The 22,711-nt window shown below is 51.5% G+C and overlaps 1 long non-coding RNA gene across 1 annotated transcript in view; it reads left to right on the top strand.

Moving 5' to 3' along the window:
- The first annotated feature begins 2,659 nt into the window (after positions 1-2,659).
- The window catches only part of LOC134760369 (uncharacterized), a 28,267-nt gene continuing 8,215 nt past the window's right edge, over positions 2,660-22,711 (top strand). Inside the window, exon 1 of the long non-coding RNA XR_010137717.1 lies at positions 2,660-2,955. This is a non-coding gene — a long non-coding RNA (uncharacterized LOC134760369). The remainder of the gene's footprint in view (positions 2,956-22,711) is intronic.

Raw genomic sequence — 22,711 nt, 5'->3', positions numbered from 1 at the left:
GACACAGCCGCTCTCTTTCAATGCAGCTTGCAAGAAGAGCCGGCGAGGATACTGCAGGCTGGATGGAGACAACCGCTGCAGGAAGGGCCAGGGTGGGACACCCCCAGCCCAGCCTCGCTCTGTCGCGGTGCCCTGGACCATAATGGCAGTGAAGTGCTCACCTGTTGACTCAAGTCTTTCCCTGAGACATCTAGTTCCTCAAGGGCAGGGACCTGTGCTGTTTACCACCTTAGCTCTAGGGGCTCTAGCAGCAGCTCTGTGCCTGGCACACAGAGGGCCAGCAGGTGTTGGTTCCATGAACAACTGACCTCTAAGCTTCAGTCTTTTATTTTTCATTTTTATTTTTGAGACAGAGTCTCGCTTTGTCGCCCAGGCTGGAGTGCAGTGGCACAATCTTGGCTCACTGTGCAGCCTTTGCCTCCCGGGATCAAGCCATTCTCCTGCCTCAGCTTCCCAAGTAGCTGGGACCACAGGTGCTCACCACCATGCCCCGCTAACTTTTTTGTATTTTTAGTAGAGATGGGGTTTCACCATGTTGTCCAGGCTGGTCTCAAACTTCTGACCTCAAATGATCCACCCGCCTCAGCCTCCCAAAGTGCTGGGATTGCAGGCACGAGCCATGGTGCCTGGCCTAGCCTCAGTCTTTTCATCTGGAAAATGGGTAAGTTCAGTAAGTTACTATTCTTCACGTGCTTAGGTCTTGGGGGGAGTGGGGGGAATGGGGACTGTTATTATCAGTGACCAGCTGTTGCCTTTTTTGCTACATTTCCTCTCCAAGTTGCTATTGGAAAAACCATCCTAAGGTCCCCGTGCCCCCCCACCCCGGGTCCAGAGTGAACACAGACTTCCTTGCCTACCCTAGAGCAAGGAAGAAATCCCTCTAGATTTCTGGAATTAAGGCCCAATGAGGAAAAGGGGACATGAGCAAGTCCTGTGCATCGGCTGCAAGATAAGAAAGATGACCCATAATCTCAGCATTTTGGGAGGCCGAGGCGGGAGGATCACCTGAGGTCGGGAGTTCGAGACCAGCCTGGCCAACATGGTGAAACCCCATCTCTACTAAAAATACACAAATTAGCTGGGCATGGTGGCGCATGCCTATAATCCCAGCTACTCAGGAGGCTGAGGCAGGAGAATCGCCTACACCTGGGAGGTAGAGATTGCAGTGAGCCGAGATCGCACCACTGCACTCCAGTCTGGGCAAGAGGAGCGAAACTCTGTCTCAAAAAAGAAAAAGAAAGAAAGACGATGGAGAGGGCAGGAACACCACGGGCAGAAGGAGTGCAGTCCAGCTCACTCCCCCTGGCTGGGGTCCCTGGGGCCTCCTCTGTGGCATCAGGACTGCTCGCTAGGTTGGGTGGTGTGTTTTATGAATGTGACCCGTGTTGGCCAACAGAGGACAGCAAAATACATTTTTTATGATCCTGGGAGGTTCAGGCCAGTCACGTTTTCGCGCAGAGAGGCTGGGCGGTGGAGAGGGACAAGTCATGTCTCAGTTATGTGGATTCTCTTTGCGAAAGAGGGGCCACTTCTGCAATGGATTTGGGGGTCCCTGGGCAGGGGTGTGGGGGGCAGATTTTAGGAAGGGGATGAGCTGCTGGGGGGTGGGGGGCGTCTCCCTTACTGCGGGAAATGAAAAGTATTACAGCTATGGCTAGTGAGAGTGTCAGCACCAGAGGCCAGATCTTTGCCAGGTGGAGGGGACACCCTTATGCCCTACCCCCAAGTTCCAGCATCTCTCCAAGAGCCCTTAGCCCCGGAAGCAGCAACAAAGTGACATTGGACTGGGGAGGAGGAAGCACAACTTTATTTTCTGGCCCGAAGCTGGGTTGGTATTTGGGGGAGTTCTTGGGAACACAGCGTGTCTGTGCAGTTTCAACCCTGGGGATCCAGGGGACTCCAGCCATCCCAGAGGAGGTGAGAGACCGTCATGGGGTGGGTGTAAGAGGCTTGGAGAACCTGCCTGATGCTGCTCCTACTTTTACTGTTTGTTCACTGGGGTTGTGTGTGTTTGTGCGGCGCGGGGGGGGGGGGGGGCGGGGGTGCTGAAAATTGGGGGAAGGGCCAAAAGCGCCAGCTGGCACTGGCACTGGGTGTTCCCGAAAGAGGGGGGCAGACCGGGTCTGAATCTTCAGTGGATGCGCCCCTAGCTCCCGGATACCTCAAGCGCCTTTGGAGGACTCCCGCACACCCCTCGGGAGGGAAGCCCGGCCTCGGTTCCGTCTCTAGGCTGCGGTGGTACTAGAAGTGGGGACTCTTTCCCCTTCCTCCGTGCCCCCTGTTTGAAGCACCCCGGGCTCTGCCCCCCGCCCCCAGGTCGAGGCTGACGTCGCCGCCGCATTTCTAGGAATGCCCCTATCCGCTGACTATATTTGGCGAGGGTTTCTAGGAAGGCGCCCCCCTACCCCGGCCCCCGCCCCCGCCCCCACCCCCACCGCCACCGCCACCCCCACCCCCACCCCCACCCCCACCCCCACCCAGGCGGGCGCGCTCGGCTTCCAGGCTCTCGCCCTCTCTGCCTGGCCGGGGAGGAGCCGCCCCGCCGCCTGGGCCGCTGCCGCCGCCGCCTCCCCAGCGCGGCCAACCCCGGGCTGGCCCAGCCCCCGCCCCGGGCCGGCCATAGGGCGCTGGGGGGGTTGCGGGGGGGCGGGGGCGCGGCTTTGTGGCGGCAGCGGACGGTGGAGGCCGGGTGCAGCCCCGTCGGCTGCGCGCTCTCTGCAGAAAAGGATTTTCTACGCTCCCCGCCCATCACTTGGATCTCGTCTGGGGAGGGGCGGATTTTCTTTCTGGAAGTACCCTTCTTCTCCACGGTGGAGGATTTAAGGCTGGGCTCCAATCGAGGCGGAGGCTGCAGGGCCCGCGGGGCGCCCCCCGCCCGGCGCACGCCTGCCCGGAGCCCGGGAAGGCGCAGCCTTGGGTGGGGGGGCCCGTGCACCCCCGGAGGCGGCAGCGGCGGTGAGTGCTCCCCTTCTTCCCGCCTGGCACCTTCCGCCAGCCAGGGCAGGGATCGCGGCAGGTGGGTGCCCAGGCCCCCAGGGCCGAAGGGGTGTGGGGCGGCTGTCTGCGGGGTGGGTGGGAACGGGAGCGGGGAGGTGGCGGCGGGGGAGCGCGCGGTTCTCTCGGGACTCGGCGCGAGACGCTTGTCTGGGCTGCGATCGCCGCCGCTGCCGCCGCCCCGGCTCCCCCTCGGACCCCTCCCCCTCTCCCCAGAGGGGCGTGTGAAGCCGGGAGGTAGGCAGGGGGCGAGGCCGCCCCCAGCCTCCCTAGTGCCTGGGCTTGGAAATTGACGAGGCGGTGGAGCGTCCGCGTCCCCGCCCCCACCCCGGAAAGCCCGCTCGGGAAACTGACTCGCTGCGTGACCCCGATCTCAATGCCGCGCGCGGAGCAGGCCGGCCGCGCCCGCCGCTCCACGTGCGCCCGGGCCCCGCTGGCATGGGCGGCGGCGCCTGCGGGGGCCGGGCCCCGGGGATTCCGGACCAGCCGGCAACCACCGTCCCCAGAGAGTTACCGCCGCCCCCTAAAGTTGTCTGCTCCCTCCCCCCGAGAAGCAGGCAGCCCTGGCGCGTTGGCTTTAGCTTCTGCAGGACGGGGGCAAAAAAACTAGGTTCCGGGGTGCGGAGCGGGGTGTCTGTGCCCGAGACAACACCAAGTTAGGAAAAAGAAGTTAGAAAAAAAAAAGAAAAAGGCATTTTGATTTGGGGGTGGGGGGAGTGGCGTTTCTGGTTTCTCTTTGCTTCCAATCCCCACCAAGCGGAGCGTTGGAATGCGCCGCTTATGTCCTCTGAGGACACATCCATATTTATAACTTATTTTTAGGAGAAGTTGTGAAAAAGGGAGGGGGGTTAAAATGAGGAGAAAAGGTGCGTGGGGGAGTGGCCTTTCCAGAACCTAGAGGCTAATTGAGCTATTAAAATGGAAATCATTTCCCCCAACTTGGGCGCGCAGCAAATTTGACTCTAATGAGAGACGATTAAGGACACAAATAACCAAACTTTATTTAGCTGGAGATGGGGTGGGGGGAACTGTACGAGGCACCTCGGACACCCGATTTATCCGCTGCTAAGGGACGTTTGGGGCACCCCTCGTGTTGTCCGGGAAGCTTTCAGGCCTGTTTGCTGGGCGAGATTGGTGATTGCTCCGGAAGGGAAGAGACACCCCGGGATCAAGCGATTCTCTTGCCCTCAGCCATGGTGTGGGCAAATGTCCCCTCCTCCCACAGCGACCCCTTTGCATTTTGGTGAGATGAACCGCCGCCCCGAGGGAACACCCAGTAACGATTCCTTCAGTGATGGGGGTTCTCCAAACTCTTGCCTCAAAGGCGGCCTGCCCCGGTGCTGTCAGCCGTGAATGGGGACTCACTTCTTGGGAAAAGAGGCTTTTGGAGGTTGTGGTCTCAGAATCGGGGTTTTGAGGGCGAGATGAGTTTATGTTTTATCCAACTGGCCCTCAAAGTCCCGCTTTTGGGGTCATTCTGGACAGCGAGGGACTCAGGCCCCGGCAGTCCCGGGAGGGTGAGGGCAGAGAGCTACCACCCCCAGGGAGCGCGTCTAAAACCCGGCTAGCGGGGGGGGCGGGGAAAGAGGGGCAGGTTTGCTACTTTCCATAAAACTAAAAGGTCCCTTCGAGGGCGGTATTCTTATAAGTGTGTGTTGTCAGTTTGCCGAACCTACTGTGTTTTCCAAGGGCTTCTCCTTGGGAGGCCGAAAAACGATGCAAGGAGGAGAAAGTACATCCCCCCTGACCACCCCCCACGGTGGTTTAAGGGACAGGATTGGATTGGAAAGGAATTAGTAGGATGTCAGTTGTGGCAAAGTGGTTGAAGCCCCCAAATAAGGCGCTCCTGAAATGATAAATTGTAATGACGTTAGAATTGTCTTTACGTTTGTTAAATTAGGAGAAACCAGCTGTTTGCTTCCACCTGGAATGGCAACATTTTTTTGCAACTCTTTGCTACTTTGCTGTTGAAGCGGTTCTTTTTGTTTTTTGTTTTTTGTTTTTTGGGACGGAATCTCGCTCTGTCAACCAGGCTGGAGTGCAGTGGCGCGATCTTGGCTTACTGCAACCTCTGCTTCCCGGGTTCAGGCGATTCTCCTGCCTCAGCCTCCCGAGTAGCTGGGATTACAGGCGCGTGCCACCACGCCTGGCTAATTTTTTGTATTTTTAGTAGAGATAGGGTTTCACCGTGTTAGCCAGGATGGTCTCGATCTCCTGACCTCGTGATCCGCCCACCTCAGCCTCCCAAAGTGTTGGGATTACAGGCGTGAGCCACTGCACCCAGCCAGACGTTTTACAGAGGGCTGGATAATACGTTCAGGGGAAGTCTGTAAAGCAAGGGTAGTGGGTATAAATCCCCTTCGCAGAACATTAACCTTCAGTTGTGTGTACACACACACACACATACACACACACACACACCCTATATAGTTGTAACCTATATAGACTTTCACACATCCTAAGTTATTTGCAAGTCTAGATTTAAATTAAGTCTACATAGCAGGGAATAGAAAAGTGAGCTGTACCTGGAAAAAACCTTTGAACACAGCGTTCTTGATACAAGATTTAGGATTTGAAAGACATGGCACATGTACACACAGATGACATTTGTGCTGCCTTGGCAAAAACAGTTCTTTACTTCCAGAGTTCTTTCTCTTTAGTATGGGACACGATGAAACAGCACAATTTTCAGCAGTCCACAATTCCAGCGAGGCGCGTGGATGGGAAATTGTCACGTTGTGAATTGTGTTTGTGCTTTGCTAAATCGCCACCCGGAGCTGACTGTCAAATCCTATTTGCTTTGCTAAATAAGGATATCTCATCAAATTAGCCTTTAATGATACTTCTACAAATAGGGTGTTTTACATGAATTAACGAGGCCGGAACACTGACTGTTTCTCCAAGATACTGAGCTATAATGGAGGCGACGAAGCCGAATGTTAAAATTACTGAATTGTTAAGTGTGCAAAATCAGACAGAATTTAGTGCTAAATGTGAAACAATTTCTGCTTTAATGGTGAGCGTTCGCAACAGCACAGGCATTACTTATATTCAGCCGTCTGAAACTGTGCATGTAATTATGAATACATTTAGCAAACTTTAACCCCCCTCTGAGTCTGGAAACAGTCTAGTATGGTGAAGAGATTATAAATCAGCATTTTGCAGTGAGAAGTCATCATTAATTCAGCAAAGAATCACAGCTTCTTTTCAGATCCTTCCCACCACCCTCCTACACACCCCCCTCAACCAATAAGGAAAAAAAAAATTCAACATGGAACTGCTGGATACACTGAATATATTTTGGCTTTTCTCTTTTTGCCTCTGTGTGAGAAACTTCATTAAGCAGTTGCTGTTCCCTCCCCACCCCCGCTAACCCCCAAAGAAGTGTGGATTTAAGAAAAAAAAAAAAAAAACAAGCAACTTTGAATTTTGTTCTTAGCAATCCCCAAGCCATAGCTGATCTCAGAGAGGCAAAAAAGATATTCCAATAGAAAAGAATACGGTATGGCCAGGAGTAAAATATTTAGAGGTGGTTCTGCAATGAATATGATACTTCCTTAAAAATAAAATATGCGTTGGTGACTCAAACCAATGAAAGTTGGAAAAGTCCCTCCAAGGGAACACTCTCTCTCTTTCCCTTCCCAGCAACCCCCCAACTTAACGTTATGAACAGAAAGATGGAAATTCTTGCCAGATCAACTATAGCCTCCTAAAAGTCGATCAGCTCACCCTCCTTTAATTTAGATTGTGGAGCAAATACAGCTATTTTAGCCATGAGGATAAAAATGAGTGCAGTGAAAAGTAAGACAAACTTGGTACTTAAAATCACTCACCAGAATAAAGTGCGTGTACAAACAAAACATTGCTGATCAATTACTTTAAGCAGGCATTTTCTTTCTCGCCTGAGCACCCCAAACACAGAAAAATGTAGAGTTCTTTTTGCTTCTTGTATCTGGAGCAGGTGAAAATAAACCCTGACGCTCACAAACATGATATAAACAACATACTTTTCAGGCCTAGTAGCCAAGCCGACTTTTCAGGGAAAGAGATGGACGTTGAAAGAATTTAGGAGTGGACTTGGGGTTCCCTCCATCACCCCATGCCCAGCTGACCCCTTCTGCCCTTCTCATGACCTCTTTTCAAAGAAGCCAGTGTTCAGATGCTACCTTTCCAGTGTCCCCAGTTGTAGGGGACATATGCACATATTTACCAAGCTTTAAAATAAGGTTTCTGAATTTACATCATCCATCTGAGTTTACGGAACCACAAAGCAAACTTCTTTCTCCATGTCCCGGAAATGCTGCACCACTGCAGCAAAGGGGACTTCGCCTGGGCAGGGAGAGGAGTTAGTGGCTGGTTGCACCTAAGGTTAGCTGTGCGGTGTGGTATGACAGTTTTCTCAGAGATGTGCAAAAATCTAGGCTCTCTTGCTGGAATCGTGTGAGATCAGTGCTGGGCCTGTTGGCATTGGCATTTGTGCCCAAGACAGCCCAGACCTCTGCCAGCCGAGGCCCAGATGTGGCCTCAGAGCCACTAATGGTGCCCAGACAAGTCCAGACAGGTGCCTGGGGGTCTTTCCTCCCGGGACGAAGCCTGCAGCAGTTCAGCCAGAAGATGGGGTATTTGGCTCTCAAAGGCAGCCTCCCCAGAGACTCTGCAGGGTTTAATAGCCTGGTGACCCTGTGGGCTCTGGCGAGGGCAGAACCCCACTTTGCTTTCCAAATGCTCAAAGGGGAACAGATGAGGCTATCCCACAGGCTCAGAGCAAATCTGTCCTGTGTGAGTGCAAACGTGGCTCTAGAAGATTCAGAGGCAAAGCTGAGCTTTTGCAGCCCAGCCCCAAGCCCTCGCTCTAGGACTGTGATCCTTCGACTTGGGGTGGGCCTAGGAGGCGTAGCTCCCAGCCAGCAAGACAACACATAACACATCAGAGTTACTGTGCATGTGTTTGCTGGTCTCTTCTCCAGCTCCATGAGGCCTCTCACCTGGGAGCTGAGCCTTTTGCTTTGATCAGCCTGGGAGGAAAACCCAGGCCAGGAGGGGCAGGGCTGCAGGCTGGAAGTGGAAAGAAGTGGGCTAGGTGGACAGAAAAAGGGGCCACCAACTAAGCCACCTTGGGGGTCAGCCCAGAGTGAGAACTGGGCTGGCATTCTGGGCTCAAACACACAAGAAAACTGTCTGCAGCCTCTCTGCCCTGGCACCTGCCTGCTCCAGGAAGTTGCACCCAGCCCTGAGTCAGCCAAACCCGTGGGACTCCCATTTGGCCCCAGTAACTGGACTCCAGGCCACCAAAGGCCTCGTGGGTTCTCGATCGTATCTTAGAATGGCGTTAAAAGGTCCAGACCCGGCACTTGTAGGCCATGCTGTATTTAGCCCTAGGTTCACCCGGAGAATATTTTAGGTGCTACTTGAAAGAAGAGATCTGGGCCCTAGTTGCCGGCTGTCAGACGGCAATGGTGGAATCGCTCCCTTACAGGCCTGGCCGAGATGGCCGGGTGCTCACTGGTACAGATGCCCGGAGTCCCTGCCAGAGCTTCGGGGCCACACGACGGGTGCCAAGGAGCCAGCTAGCGACTGGGGCGTCAGTTCTGTATGGGGATGCCTTTTCACCCCGTTTTCAATCTGAAGGCAGTGAATCCACTTCCATTCACAGAACTCACAGAGGGTGTTTTCAAGCCCTCTCCTCTCTGAGATGGCCCAGTGTGATATCCCAGCCTGCATAGTAAGCTCCTCCTCCGGCGTCAGCCATGTGGAGGGGTTAACCCTTTCCCGGCTCTGAGGGTGCTGGCTGGCACAGGGGGGCACCCACCTGCAGGGCCTCAAAGGTCATATGCCCTGGGGAAGACACCCTGAACTCCTTAGTCCTCAGACCTCAGTGGCTGAACCAAGAGATGGCACCCGGGACCTTAGCAGTAAAACCCGTCCCCTTGTTTTTTGAGACAGTGTCTCACTCTGTTGCCTAGGCTGGAGTGCAGTGGTGAGCACAGCTCACTGCAGCCTGAACTTCCTGGGCTCAAGCCTCATCCTCCTGAGTAGCTGGGACTACAAGCACACACCACCACGCCTGGCTATTTTTTGCAGAGACTGGGGGGGGTCTCACTGTGTTGCCCAGGCTGTTTTCAAACTCCTGGCCTCAAGCAATCCTCCCACTTTGGCCTCCCAAAGTGCAGGGATTACAGGCGTGAGCCCCCACGCCCAGCCAGTTTGCCCCTTTTGCCCCACCAGCGATAACCACTCAACTCCCCTACCCAAGCCCTAGCCCTTCTGTCCGTGTTGTGGAAACCAGATATTTTCATCAGCATTTCCAAGGGGATTAAGTTTCTCCCATTCCAGAGGAGGAGTGTTGAAGGATTTGTTGTTCACTTAGATCATTAATGAGGGTCTGGAACAGTCATTCGAAGTTTGGGGGAAACGTCGTGTCTCCTATGATGCGCCTGGCTTTAGGGAATAATCCTTGTATCCATTTTGGGAACCTGCTCTGGGATTCCAGATCTGTGGTTTTCTGAGCACGTCTGTATGGAAGCTGCTGCACTGAGACCTATTTAGCCAATTATTGAGAAGATGAGGTCCCTTTCGTGAGTCTGCACGGAGCCGCCGTACACCATGAAAGCGCTCACTTGTTTAAAGTTTGCTCTAACTTTGTACATTTTTTCCTTTTTAGTTTTGGCTCTTGGTGCTCTGAGAGCTACCACTTCCTGCCAGCTGGTTCGTTACCGCAGGGAAAATGAGGGACTTTTGGGGGCAGATGTGTTTCCATTCCACTATCATAATGCCCCTAAAAATCCTTATTGCTCTTGCAGTATTCCTCGGGGGTCCCTGGGCCAGAAAGACATCAGCTCGGAGTTCCTCCAGCAACTCAAAGAAGAGAGAAAGCTGTTCCCCAAACACTTGCGCTGTAGCGCCTTCTGGGTCCCTGGTAGATGCCTTCTTGTGCTCAAAACCGGTTATCACTGTGAAAAATGGAAAGACGCCATGCGCAGACACTGGTTGCTAAATGTGCTTTTGCCCTCCAGGGGCAGACGCTGAGATCCGGCCTGGGAAGGAGTACAGCTGTGGCTCCCCATCAGCGTCAGCGTTTGCTCTGGGGGGTTGTAGGGGGAGGTAGGGAAAGCAGAAAGAAACAAGTGTTACCTGTTTGACGAGGCCTGGTCCTTGCAGCCAGGGCCTCCGGGATCATCGCCTTGGCAGGGGGCCCTGGGCAGTCCTGGCTTTCCTGCTAGCTCCCTGAGACAGAACACTTTCCCTGCTCGCTGCCTCAGCTTCCCCATACACCAAGGGAGGGGCAGCACCCCCTGCTCTGGCTTCAAAGGGTTCTTGGATGTATCCAATGTTATATATAATAAGCTCTAATGTTGTATAAGCTCTGAAGGTGCTTTGAAAATCGGGGAGTCCACGCATTAAACATGGAAGGTAATAATATGAATACATGCAGAGGAATTCATAGGTGGGGAGACGGCAGCCCAGCACTGAGCCTGGGTTTCTGGGATCAGCCAGGCCTGCATTCCAGCCCGAGCTCTGCACCTCTCTTGCTGTGTCACCCTGGACAAATGAGTCAGTCTCTCTGAGCCACCAGCTCCTCAGGCATGAAACCTGTAACTTGGAATAGATGTCTCCCAAGTCTGATTTGCACATCTCTGATTTTAAGTGGCGCCGGCTAAAGGTGAAAATTATTCTAGTAGGTATTCTTTGCACCACTGATTTCTACTTCAGGCAATTGGTTGGTTTTCCATTTAGGGTCGGGAGACAGGGGCCCTTTTTTTTTTTTTTTCCATTAATTGATGTCAGTTAAACAAAAAAGAGTGGGTTTTTTGGAAGAAAAATATTAAGCAACTACAGGTGCCCTGAGGATGGGACAGAAATCAAGAAAGTCGTGTGTAAAGTTTCAGAAGTCCACTTTTAAAGAACTCTTGTTTATCTCAGGGATTTTCCGCACTCCTGTAGTTGGTGTGGGGAAGAGTGGGGGGAGATGGGGGAGTTGCCAATTCAGATCTGTAGAGGGCTCCAGCATGACAAAACTGGGTGTCACACATCTTCCTTTTGGGGGTCGGGAAACCACCCTTCCCTGCTCACCGACACCACTGGGACCCCTCACCCCCCACCCCTGCATTGATCCATAGCTCAGATTTCTCTCTCATTTTAGGGTCACGATGACTCAGCACTCTCCTTTCTGGCCAGGGCACCTCCCTTGGCCTCTAGGGGCACTTGCCTGACAGGCCTCACTGTGCCGGACCTGGGCGCCAGCTGCCTACCAGCCCCCTGGGACTGTGGTTTTGCAGGGAAACAGTGGGTGATCAGTCCCAGCCGGCAGGGGCCAACTGCGGTTTCACTTTCTGCTGCGTCATGGGGTGGGGGGTGGCAGCGGGCCCCCGCTGGCCAGCTAGAGCAGGCACTGAGAGGCCTGCAGACAGCTGCCAGCCCTGCTGCCAGAACGCACCCCCCACCCACCCCCTGCAGCCTGCCAGGATGGGGGCTGGGCTCTCAGGAGCCCCTTAAATCTCTCCACCTGCACAGTGTCGGGGGACCTCAAGTGAGAAAAGCCTGGAGCCGATGAGATGGTTTCCTGAGCTGTTGGAGATTCCCCCAAAACAACCTTTTTTTAAAAAAAAAAATTGAGACAGGGTCTCTCTTTGTCACCCAGGCTGGATTGCAGTGGTGCAGTCATAGCTCACTGCAGCCTTGAACTCCTGAGCCCAAGCGATCATCCTGCCTCGGCCTCCCAAAGTGGTTGGCCTACAGGTGCATGCCACTGAGTCCTGCCCAAAACAAGCTTGTAAATCACGCAGGCTAGAAACTCAAGAGAGCTGTGGCTGTTGCTTCTGGGTCGGATTGCTGTGGCTAGACACTGCTTCTGCCCTTCTTTCCCTGGACAGATGGCTGCTGAGGCCCTACTGTGTGGTGAGCTGGGTGCCAGGTGCTGGAGGTACAGCAGGGAGCCAGACAGCCCCTGCCCGCATGGGGCTCACAGTTGCGTCAGGGGAGACAGACAAAAGAATCAAAGAAATAATGCAGCCGGGCACGGTGGCTCACGCCTGTAATCCCAGCACTTTGGGAGGCCAAGGCAGGTGGATCACGAGGTCAGGGGATCGAGACCATCCTGGCTAACACGGTGAAACCCCGTCTCTACTAAAAATGCAAAAAAGTTAGCCGCACGTGGTGGTGGGTGCCTGTAGTCCCAGCTACTCGGGAGGCTGAGGCAGGAGAATGGCGTGAACCCGGGAGGCGGAGCTTGCAGTGAACCGAGATTGCACCACTGCACTCCAGCCTGGGCGACAGATCGAGACTCCGTCTCAGAAAAAAAAAAGAAAGAAAAAAAAAGAAATAATCCCACGTTACGATGAAAATTTCAAGCTGAATACTTGGTGTAAGGATCTCAGGAAGGGATCATGCATACATGTCTGTCATGAGTCAACTCCCAGAACACATAGCATAGGAGGCAAGGGAAGGCTGCCCCTTCACCCTCTAAAAGTTTGCTAAAAATAACTGACAGGCCAGGCATGGTGGCTCACGCCAGTAATCCTAGCACTTTGGGAGGCCAAGGTGGGAAGATCACTTGAGCTCAGGAATTCAAAATCTTCCTGGGCAACATAGTGAGACCTTGTCCCTATTTTATATTTTTTTTTAAAAATTTTTACCAAAGAAATGACTGACAAGTAGATTAATAGGAGAAAAAGGTATATGAGCCGGGCATGGTGGCTCATGCCTGTAATGCCAGCACTTTGGGAGGCCCAGGCGTGAGGATCACGAGGTCAGGAAATCGAGACCATCCTGGCTAACAGGGTGAAACCCCGTCTCTACTAAAAATACAAAAATTAGCCGGGCGAGGTGGCGCACGCCTGTAGTCCCAGCTCGGGAGGCTGAGGCAGGGGAATGGTCTGAACCCGGGAGGGCGGAGCTTGCAGTGAGCCGAGATCGCCTCACTGCACTCCAGCCTGGACGACAAGAGCAAGACTCCATCTCAAAAAGAAAAAAAAAAAAGAAAAAGGCATATGAATTTTTTCACCATGCATAAACGTGGGAGAATGATTATCCAATAACCCAGTGAAGTCCATTGCTGGGCGCAGTGGCTCACACCTGTAATCCTGGCTCTGGGAGGCCGAGGCAGGTGGATTGCTTGAGCTCACTAGTTTGAGACCAGCCTGGGCAACATGGTGAAACCCTGTCTGTACCAGAAATAAAAAAAAAAAAAAAAATTAGCCAAGCTTGGTGGTGCACACCTGTGGTCCCAGCTACTCGGCAGGCAGAGGTAGGAGGATCGCTTGAGCCCTGGAAGCAGAGGTTGTAGTGAGCCGAGATCACGCCGCTGCACTCCAGCCTGGGTAACTGAGACCTTGTCTCAAAAAAATATAAAAATATAAATAAATGCTTCCGTCATAGAAGGGAGATGGGGGAAATGCGGCCACTCTCAGGGGTAGTAAATGATTTTTAGGAGGAATGAATGGGTCTGATGCTGGGACAACGATCAGTGAATAATTCCTTTAGGGAGTCGAATGGGATCGGAGGACAGATGATAGTTTGGGATGAAGTCCGTCTGCGCTCCAGGTGTGGTATTTCATTTCATTCTCTTCCTCTGTGATATGAGTTTTCATCTCTGGTTAATGAAATTTCAGGGAAGGAGTCGAAGGCAAGTGTGTTCCTCTTTGGCGGGTGTGGTTTCCAGGTAGATAAGGGAACTCCAGACAGCAGGCTCCTCCTATGCTTTGGGACCGACAGAGGATGGAGAAGCAGGACTGGGGGCGGGGGCGGGGGTGGTGGTGTTGGAGAGACCTTGAGGCTGCTTCAGTTCAGCACCTCAAAGAGCCATATTTTGGGGTATCCTTTTCTGAGCCCCAACAATAGGCAGGGTTAAGAATAGAGACCCGGGAGCCAGCTGTCCTGTGTTTAAACTTGACTCTTCTACTGAGTGGTCGGGTGACCTCTGCCAAGATACTTGCCCTCTTTGTGCCTCAGTTCCCCCATCTACAGTTACTAGAATATTAGGGCACAGCATAGGGATGTGGTGAGGATGAAATGCATGAACGTCTGTAAAGAACTAAGCACGGCGCCTGACATTGACGATGTGCTATATAAGTCTTAGCTATTATATAAGAATAATAAATGTGAACTATTATTGTAAGATGAAATGCGCCAGCCACAGCAGGCCAGGAACATCAGTAATGTGGCCGAGCCTGTCCTCTGTGCGAAACGCTTTACAGGCCTCATCTCACCTAATGGCCACAACCAACCTGCAGGTGAGCGTAACTGACATCTGAGGCTGGGGAAACTGAGGCTCAGGCCGGTGAAGAGAGGTATTTAAGGTTAACCAGTGGGCAAGCAGTGTGACCTCAGATGCAGGGCTGGTTTCCACGGGCCGGGACCCACGCTTAGTTGACTGCTCTGAGGCCAAGGCATGGCCTCATGCCTTGAGACCAGGGGTTGGAGACCAGCTTGGGCAACATAGCCACACTCTCATTTCTTTAAAAACAAAAACAAAAAAATGACCCAGGCATGGTGGCACGCCCCGGTAGTCCCAGCTACTCAGGAGGCTGAGGGGGGAGGCTGGCTTGAGCCCAGGAGGTCCAGGCTGCAGTGAGCTGTGATAGTGCCACTTTAATAATTTTGCTCCAGCCTTAGTAACTTTGGAACAAGGGGCCTCAAATTTTCATTTTGCAAATTATGTAGCCAGTCCTGCCCTGATCTAAGGTACTCCAGAGCTGTCACTCTTAACTCCTACCAGCCATATATCACACAGCCAGGCCCACAGTCATCTTCCAAGTCATCAGCATGGTGTTTTGTAGTAGGACTGAGATCCTGGGAGAATATGAAGACTCCTTACGGGGCTGAATTGCTGCCATTAAAAGGCAGGCAGGGGCAGGGGCAGTTGCTAAGGGCAGAGGGCATCACTCCTTCATTGCTGTATCCTCAGGGCCTGGTCTGTGTTAGATGTTCAGTTAATGGTTTTAACATGAAGCCAGTGAATCGGAGACTGCTGTATCTCCCCGGACCCAACCTACTTAAATGACACTTTCCAGGGAAGCAAGTCAGTGGTGCAGTGTCAGATGTCAGTCATCCCGATCACCACCCCCCATCCCCCAGTAGGCTTCCGGACAGCCCCTGAGGGTCCCCTTAGACCCTCCCCCTGCCCCAAACCTGTGTGCCCACACCTTGGAGTAGATTCCTGCTTAACCGGCTCTGGTCGGGGGTTCAAAAGTAACACAAGTATTTAAAGGCATATGGAGGCCAGGCGTGGTGGCTCACACCTGTAATCCCAGCACTTTGGGAGGCCAAGACAGGTGGATCATCTGAGGTCAGGAGTTTGAGACCAGCCTGGCCAACATGGCAAAACCCCGTCTCTAGTAAAAATACGAAAATTAGCCGGGCGTGGTGGCATGCGCCTGTAATCCCAGCTACTCAGGAGGCTGAGGCATGAGAATCGCTTGAACCTGGTGGCGGAGGTTGCAGTGAGCCAAGATCTCACCACTGTACTCCAGCCTGGGTGACAGTGAGACTCCATCTCAAAATAAATAAATTAAAAATAAAGGCATATGGGCTTGGCTTCTCGAGTGCCTATAGTGGGGAAGAGGCAGAGTACAGCCCAAAGAATACTTGGATGTTAGTTCAGGCAGGTTCAAGACCCAGCCAGGGGTCAGGGGTTATGGTCTCCTGAATTGGTTAACGAGAGGGTTTGAAGGAAAGATCCCTTTTCCTCTGAAGTTGGAAGTTTATTGACACTCAAAACTCCTAAATGGTACTAAGAAGCACAGAATGGTTTCAGAAGCCTAGAAGATATTTATAGCAAAACTTTTTTTTTTTGAGACAGTGTCTCACTCTGTTGCCCAGGCTAGAGTGCAGTGGTGCCATCTCAGCTCACTGCAACCTCTGCCTCCAGGGTTCAAGTGATTCTCCCACCTCAGCCTCAGTAGCTGGGATTATAGGCACACACCACTGCGCCCAGCTAATTTGTGTATTTTTAGTAGAGATGGGGTTTCACCATGTTGGCCAGGCTGGTCTCAAACTCCTGACCTCAAGTGATCTGGCCCGCCTCAGCCTCCCAAAGTGCTGGGTTTACAGGCGTGAGCCACCACACCTGGCCAATATATATTTATACTGTTCTTTGCCAGCGGTTCGCACAGGCATGATCCATTGTTTCAAATAATGCTGTGAAGCAGAAGCTGTCCTCACGTTCTAAATAACATCATAACCATCGATACGTATTGAATGCTTTGTATGTACTAGGCACTGCACCTGCATGAAGTCATTTCAGTTGCATAAGCAACACATAAATAGGGATTGTTGGTATCTCCGGCTTACTGATGAGGAAAGAGAGATGCACTGACTTGTCCAAGGCCACACACCTGGCATGTGAGGAACTGGGGCTCAGGCCTGGATCTTCCATTCCAAGGATCAGCAGCCCATTTCTGTAAAAGGCCACATTGTGAAGATTTTAACCTTTGCAGGCAATACAGTCTCTGTTGCAGCTGCTCAACTCTGCCATTTTTTTTTTTTGGATGGGAGGGACAGAATCTTGCTCTGTTGCCCAGGCTGGCGTGTGGTGGCGCAATCTCGGCTCACTGCAACCTCCGATTCCCTGATTCAAGTGATCCTCCTGCCTCAGCCTCCCGAGTAGCTGAGATTACAGGTGCCCGCCACCATGCCCAGCTAATTTTGTTTTTGTCTCAGTGTTTTATTTTTTTATTTATTATTATACTTTAAGTTCTAGGGTACAACGCCCAGCTAATTTTTGTATTTTTAGTAGAGATAGGGGTTTCAGCATGTTGGCCAGGCTGGTCTCGACCTCCTGACCTCATGATCCACCCCCCTCGGCCTCCCAACGTGCTGGGATTACAGGCGTGAGCCACCGCACCCGACCAACTCTGGCATTTTAACTCAAAAGTAGCCGCAGATAGTACACAAACGAATGGATGTGGCTGTGTGTTGCAATAAAACTTTATTTACAAAAACAAGGAGTGGGCCAAACTTGGCCCACAGGCCATATTTCCTGACTCCTGTTCCAGAGCAAAAGCTTATCCTTCAGTTAGAACATCATGAACTTGGCCCTGGCAATGTTCTTTTCTCCCCACCTGTGAGGTGACAGAGTTAGGTTTCAGAACAGATGACTACTGTCTCTGGAGAGGTTAGGTTGGCTCCTCCTTCTGTGAGGGAATTCTGCAGCTCTTGGAAATTAGATCTATTAGGATTTCTTAGTGACAGCCACAATAGAATACCCTGGGGATTTCAACATTGTAATTTTAGTAGTTGTCAACTGAGTAACTTTTAAAGAGGAAAGAAAGTGTTGTAGTTTAGAAAAATACCTCAGTGGTTCACTTTGCCTGTGGAAGCCACTTCTTTAAACTGAGAATAAAAATCTTTTTTTTTTTTTTTTTTTTTTTTAGAATCAGGGTCTTGCTCTGTTGCCCAAGCTGGAGTGCACTGGTGCCATTATAGCTCACTGCAGCCTTAAACTCCTGAGCTCAGGTGATCCTCCTGCCTCAGCCTCCTGAGTAGCTGAGACTACAGACGAACATCACTCTTGGCTTTTTTTTTTTTTTTTTGAGACAGAGTCTCGCTCTGTCGCCCACGCTGGAGTGCAGTGGCATAATCTCGGCTCACTGCAAGCTCTGCCTCCCGGGTTCACGTCGTTCTCCTGCCTCAGTCTCCTGAGTAGCTGGGACTACAGGCACCCACCACCACGTCTGGCTTTTTTTTTTTTTTTTTTGTATTTTCAGTAGAGACGGGGTTTCACTGTGTTAGCCAGGATGGTCTCGATCTCCTGACCTCAGCTTGCCAAAGTGCCGGGATTACAGGCATGAGTCACTGCGCCTGGCCACTCTCGGCTAATTTTTTTATTCTTTTATAGAGCCGGGGTCTCACTACATTGCCCAGGCTGGTCTTGAACTCCTGGCTTCAAGTGATCCTCCTACATCAGCCTCACAGAGAGCTGGAATTGCAGGCATAAGCCACCATGCCCGGCTGAAAATAGCTTAAGACAGAATGGCAGGGGTGTGTGTGTGTGTGTAGGGAGAGGGTGGAGAAGAGAAAGGGAATTTCCCAAGAGGGCAGTCAGCTGGAGCCAAAGGATTCCTAGCAGGAGGGTCTGAGAGGAAGGTGTGACTTCTTTTTTTAAACAGCTTTATTGAGAGATTATTCACTTAATGTACACTTCACCCATTTAACATGTATGATTCAATGTCTTTGAGTGTATACACAGAGTTGTGCAACCATCACAATCAATGTTAGAACACTATCAACTCAAAAAGAAACCCTGGGCCAGGCGTGGTGGCTCACACCTGTAATCTCAGCACTTTGGGAGGCCAAGGCGGGCGGATCATCTGAGGTCAGGAGTTTGAGACCAGCCTGGCCAACATGGTGAAACCCCGTCTCTACCAAAAGTACAAAAATTAGCCAGACGTGGTGGCGTGTACCTGTAATCCCAGCTACTCAGAAGGCTGAGGCAGGAGAATCGCTTGAACTCAGGAGGCGGAGCTTGCAGTGAGCCGAGATCATACCATTGCACTCCAGCCTGGGCAACAGAGTGAGACTCCATCTCAAAAAAAAAAAAAAAAAAAAAAACCCAGAACCCTCCCAGATCCTAATCCTCCAATGCCCCCAACCCTGAGCAATCACGAATCTACTTTCTGCCCCTGTAGATTTGTTTATTCTGCACATTTCCTATAAATGGAGTCACACAATTAATGCGGTCCTTTGTGACTGGATCCTTTTACTTAGCAGGACGTTCTCAAGGTTCAGCCACACTGTAGCATGGATCAGAACTTCATTCCTTCTTACAGCTGAATCATATTCTATTTTATGGATGGGCCACCATTTTGTTTATCCACTGTCAGTGATGGACATACGGGTGGGTTGTTTACACTTTTTGGCTGCTATGAATAATGCAGCAATGAACATTCATGTGTTAGTCTTTGTGTAAACAGATGATTTCTCTTAGGCATACAGGTCAGAGCAGAATTGCTTGGCCATAAGGCAACCCTATGTTTAACATTTTGAGGAACTGCCAGGGGCAAGTCTTAATATATTGCCTTTTTATTTTTAATTTTTGTATTTTCTTGAAACGGGGTCTGGCTCTGTCACTCAGGCTGGAGTGCAGTGGCGCGATCACAGCTCACCACAGCCTTGAACTCCTGAGCTCAGGCCATCTGCCTGCCTCCGCCTCCCGAGTAGCTGGGACCACAGGCACATGCCACTACGCCTGGCTAATTTTTTATCTTTTGTAACGATGAGGTCTTGCCATGTTGCCAGCTGGTCTTGAATTCCTAGGCTCAAGTGATCCTTCCACTTCAGCCTCCCAAAGTGTTGGGATTAGAGGCATGAGCCACTGTGCCTGGCCTTTATTGCCTTTTTTTTTTTTTTTTTTTTTTTTTTTTTTGAGATGGACTCTCAAAAAAAAGCACTGTCGCCCAGGCTGGGGTGCAGTGGCGCCATCTCAGCTCACTGCAAGCTCCGCCTCCCAGGTTCACGCCATTCTACTGCCTCAGCCTCCCAAGCAGCTGGGACTACAAGCGCCCACCATAACGCCCAGCTAATTTTTGGTATTTTTAGTAGTAACGGGGTTTCACCATGTTAGCCAGGATGGTCTCGATCTCCTGACCTTGTGATCTGCCTGCCTCGGCCTCCCAAAGTGCTGGCATTACAGGCGTGAGCCACCGTGCCCGGCTTTATTTCCTTTTTAAACTTTGTATTATAGAGTTTAAATTGTGAGTGATGGCTCCCACCTGTAATCCCAACACTTTGGGAGGCCAAGGCCAGAGGATCAGTTGAGCCCAAGAAGTTGGGACTACACTCAGCTATGATCACATTACTGTACTCCAGCCTGGGCAACAGAGCCAAACCCTGTCTGTAAATAAATAAATAAATAAATAGGCTGGGTGCGGTGGCTCACACCTGTAATCCCAGTAATTTGGGAGGCCAAGTCGGGCAGATCACGAGGTCAGGAGATGGAGACCATCCTGGCTAACACGGTGAAACCCCCTCTCCACAAAAAAATTAGCCGGGTGTGGTAGCGGGCGCCTGTAGTCCCAGCTACTCGGGAGGCTGAGTCCGGACAATGGCGTGAACCCGGAAGACGGAGCTTGCAGTGAGCCGAGATCGCGCCACTGCACTCCAGCCTGGGTGACAGAGCAGGACTCCATCTCAAAAATAAATAAATAAATAAAACCCCACCACTTTATATTATGGAAATTTCCCACCATACCTGAAAGTAGTATGTGGTATGTAACAAGCATCCAGTATTCATCATCCAGTTTCGACACTTCTCAGCTTTTGCCTGTGTTGTTTCCCACTGAGTATTTTAGAGGCAGCATTGCACTTGATGTTGTTTCTTTGTCTGAGAGCTCAACATTTTCTTTTGTCCCAAAGCTTCCAGGTCTCCTACACCCACATCCTTGTGTGGGATGGGATTTGGGGAGAATGGACAAACGGGCAGAATCAATGTGGGGAAGGAAGGGAACAGCCCCTGAGTGGGACAGGCCTGGCTACCTAATTTGCAGGACCCAGGGCAAAATGAAAACGGGAAGCGCTTTGTTCAAAAATTGCTATAAAGTTGAAGACAGCAACAGCGTGGGCTTGTGTCACCGCACACGTTCTATGCCTCTGATGGCTATGACGGCTAGCCTTCTGAGACCAGCAAAAAGGTGCCCAAGCAGAACTGATTAAGGGGTCGCAGGAATTTATAGAGCCTTAGGTGTCTGGGTGAGACAGAAGCGCACCCCTCACCTCCAATCCCTGGAAAGAGTCCAAGGACAGTTGGGTCTTCCCTGGCATGTGGGACAAGATTCAAGCCAGTCACGGCGCCCAATCCCTCTGAGCTCAAACAGAACTCCATTAGCTTTGCCAAAGGATCATCTTTACTCAAAACACCCAGAGATTCGGAACCTCCAGTGTGTGTTGGGTTGACATCCAGGGACTTATACTAACAGGACCCAAGGTGTACTTATACTAACAGAGCCTTGTCATGAAGGGGTATAGGGTGACTGGGAAAGGAGCGGAGAGGGTGGCAGAAAGGGACTAAAGGGACTTATTGAGAACAGATGAGAACTGTGCAGCTCCTCCTGTTCTCTGGAGGATGTTCATTCATTTCACTACCTGTGTACCTACTGTACATAGGCGCTGGGGACTGAGCATGAGCTGTATCGTAATCAAGACAGATGAGGTTCTGACGCTTATGGGCAGAGGCAACCGTAAACCAATGACTAAAAAACCATTTTAAATCTGATCAAAATAGCATAATGACAAAAAAGAACTACAGCAACAGGTCTGAGTAAATTCCATCCGGCAGCTCTGGGGTTTGTAGACAACCAGAGTAGGATTTTTTTTTTTTTTTTTTTTTTTTTTTTTTTTTTTTTGAGACAGAGTCTCGCTCTGTCGCCCAGGCTGGAGTGCAGTGGTGTGATCTTGGCTCACTGCAAGTTCTGCCTCCCGGGTTCACGCCATTCTCCTGCCTCAGCCTCCCGAGTAGCTGGGACTACAGGCACCCGCCGCCACGCCTGGCTAATTTTTTCTATTTTTTAGTAGAGACGGGGTTTCACAGTATTAGCCAGGATGGTCTCGATCTCCTGACCTCGTGATCCGCCTGCCTCGGCCTCCCAAAGTGCTGGGATTACAGGCGTGAGCACTTTAAGATTCCCAGAGTGGAATCTTAAAGCAGAGTCTGGCTCAAGATTGAGACAATTCCCAGCAGAATGAATGGAGCAGTAACACAGTCAGAAGGCCCTGAGGGAGGCAGGTGGCTCTCTCTGTTCCTGCCAGCACTCTCTCCCCCACTGATACCACGGGAAGATGGCCAAAAATGGCCGCCCACGGTACTTGTTCCTCGGCTACAATAATTGGTCCATGTGTAGACATGTGACCCATCATGACCAATCATAGCAGCCCACTTCTGAGCTGGGGCACAGCTATTGTACCAGGTACAGTCATGTGACTCAAGCAGGGCAAATTCAGGATTGTCTGCAGAGCTTGTGGGAAGGATGTTTCTTTCTCTCCCTCCTCCTCTCTGGCATCCAGGCCTTAAAGAGGTGGACTTGGCACTACCAGTGGCCTCAGACAATAAGGCCAATAAGCAGAGAGGAGGAGAAATGAAAGATGAGGTGAGGGGGATAGGGCAGGAAGAGAACCCAGAGCTTCCAGTCCCTGGATCCTAGAGAGCAATACAGCCTCTTCCCATTCCTCATCGTAGCTACCAAGTGAATAAATCCCTCGTTCTACCTCATTCAGATCAACTTCAGTGCCTGTTGTTTGCAACCCACAGTGTCCCAATTCAGGACTTGGGAACTGTTTTCCTTTTCATGGATTGTGTAGAACTGAAAGGGATACGTCATTCTCAGAACTTATACTCTTGTCCCGATGTGCCAGCTGTACTTAAAAATAAAAGAATCCCAGACCCATCTCCATGTTCACCACCGCCCCTCCTGTTAATTTCCCGCTGAACTGCAGCTCAACGCATGTGCTGGGATTTCAAGTCCTGCCCTAATCAATTTACTCCCACCTCCCCAACCTTAACCCCAACCCACACGCACCTTCCCACGCTGGCCTGCGCGTGCAGCCTGCCCCGGCCTCTGCTGTGACGCCTACCACATTATATTTATAATGATTTGTTTATGACTGTCCCCCTGCTAGGGAAGGCATCGAGCTTGAGGAAGAGGCCTCATTCATCTCCGTACCCCAGGCCCTAGTACACAGCAGGCAGGTAGCAAGTATGGGAAGGAGGTGGGGGAGGAAGAAGGGGGGA

Source organism: Pongo abelii, chromosome 18 (genome assembly GCF_028885655.2).
Source record: "Pongo abelii isolate AG06213 chromosome 18, NHGRI_mPonAbe1-v2.0_pri, whole genome shotgun sequence".
NCBI classification, from domain to species: Eukaryota; Metazoa; Chordata; class Mammalia; order Primates; family Hominidae; genus Pongo; species Pongo abelii.
This window is presented reverse-complemented; position numbering and strand designations above follow the sequence as displayed.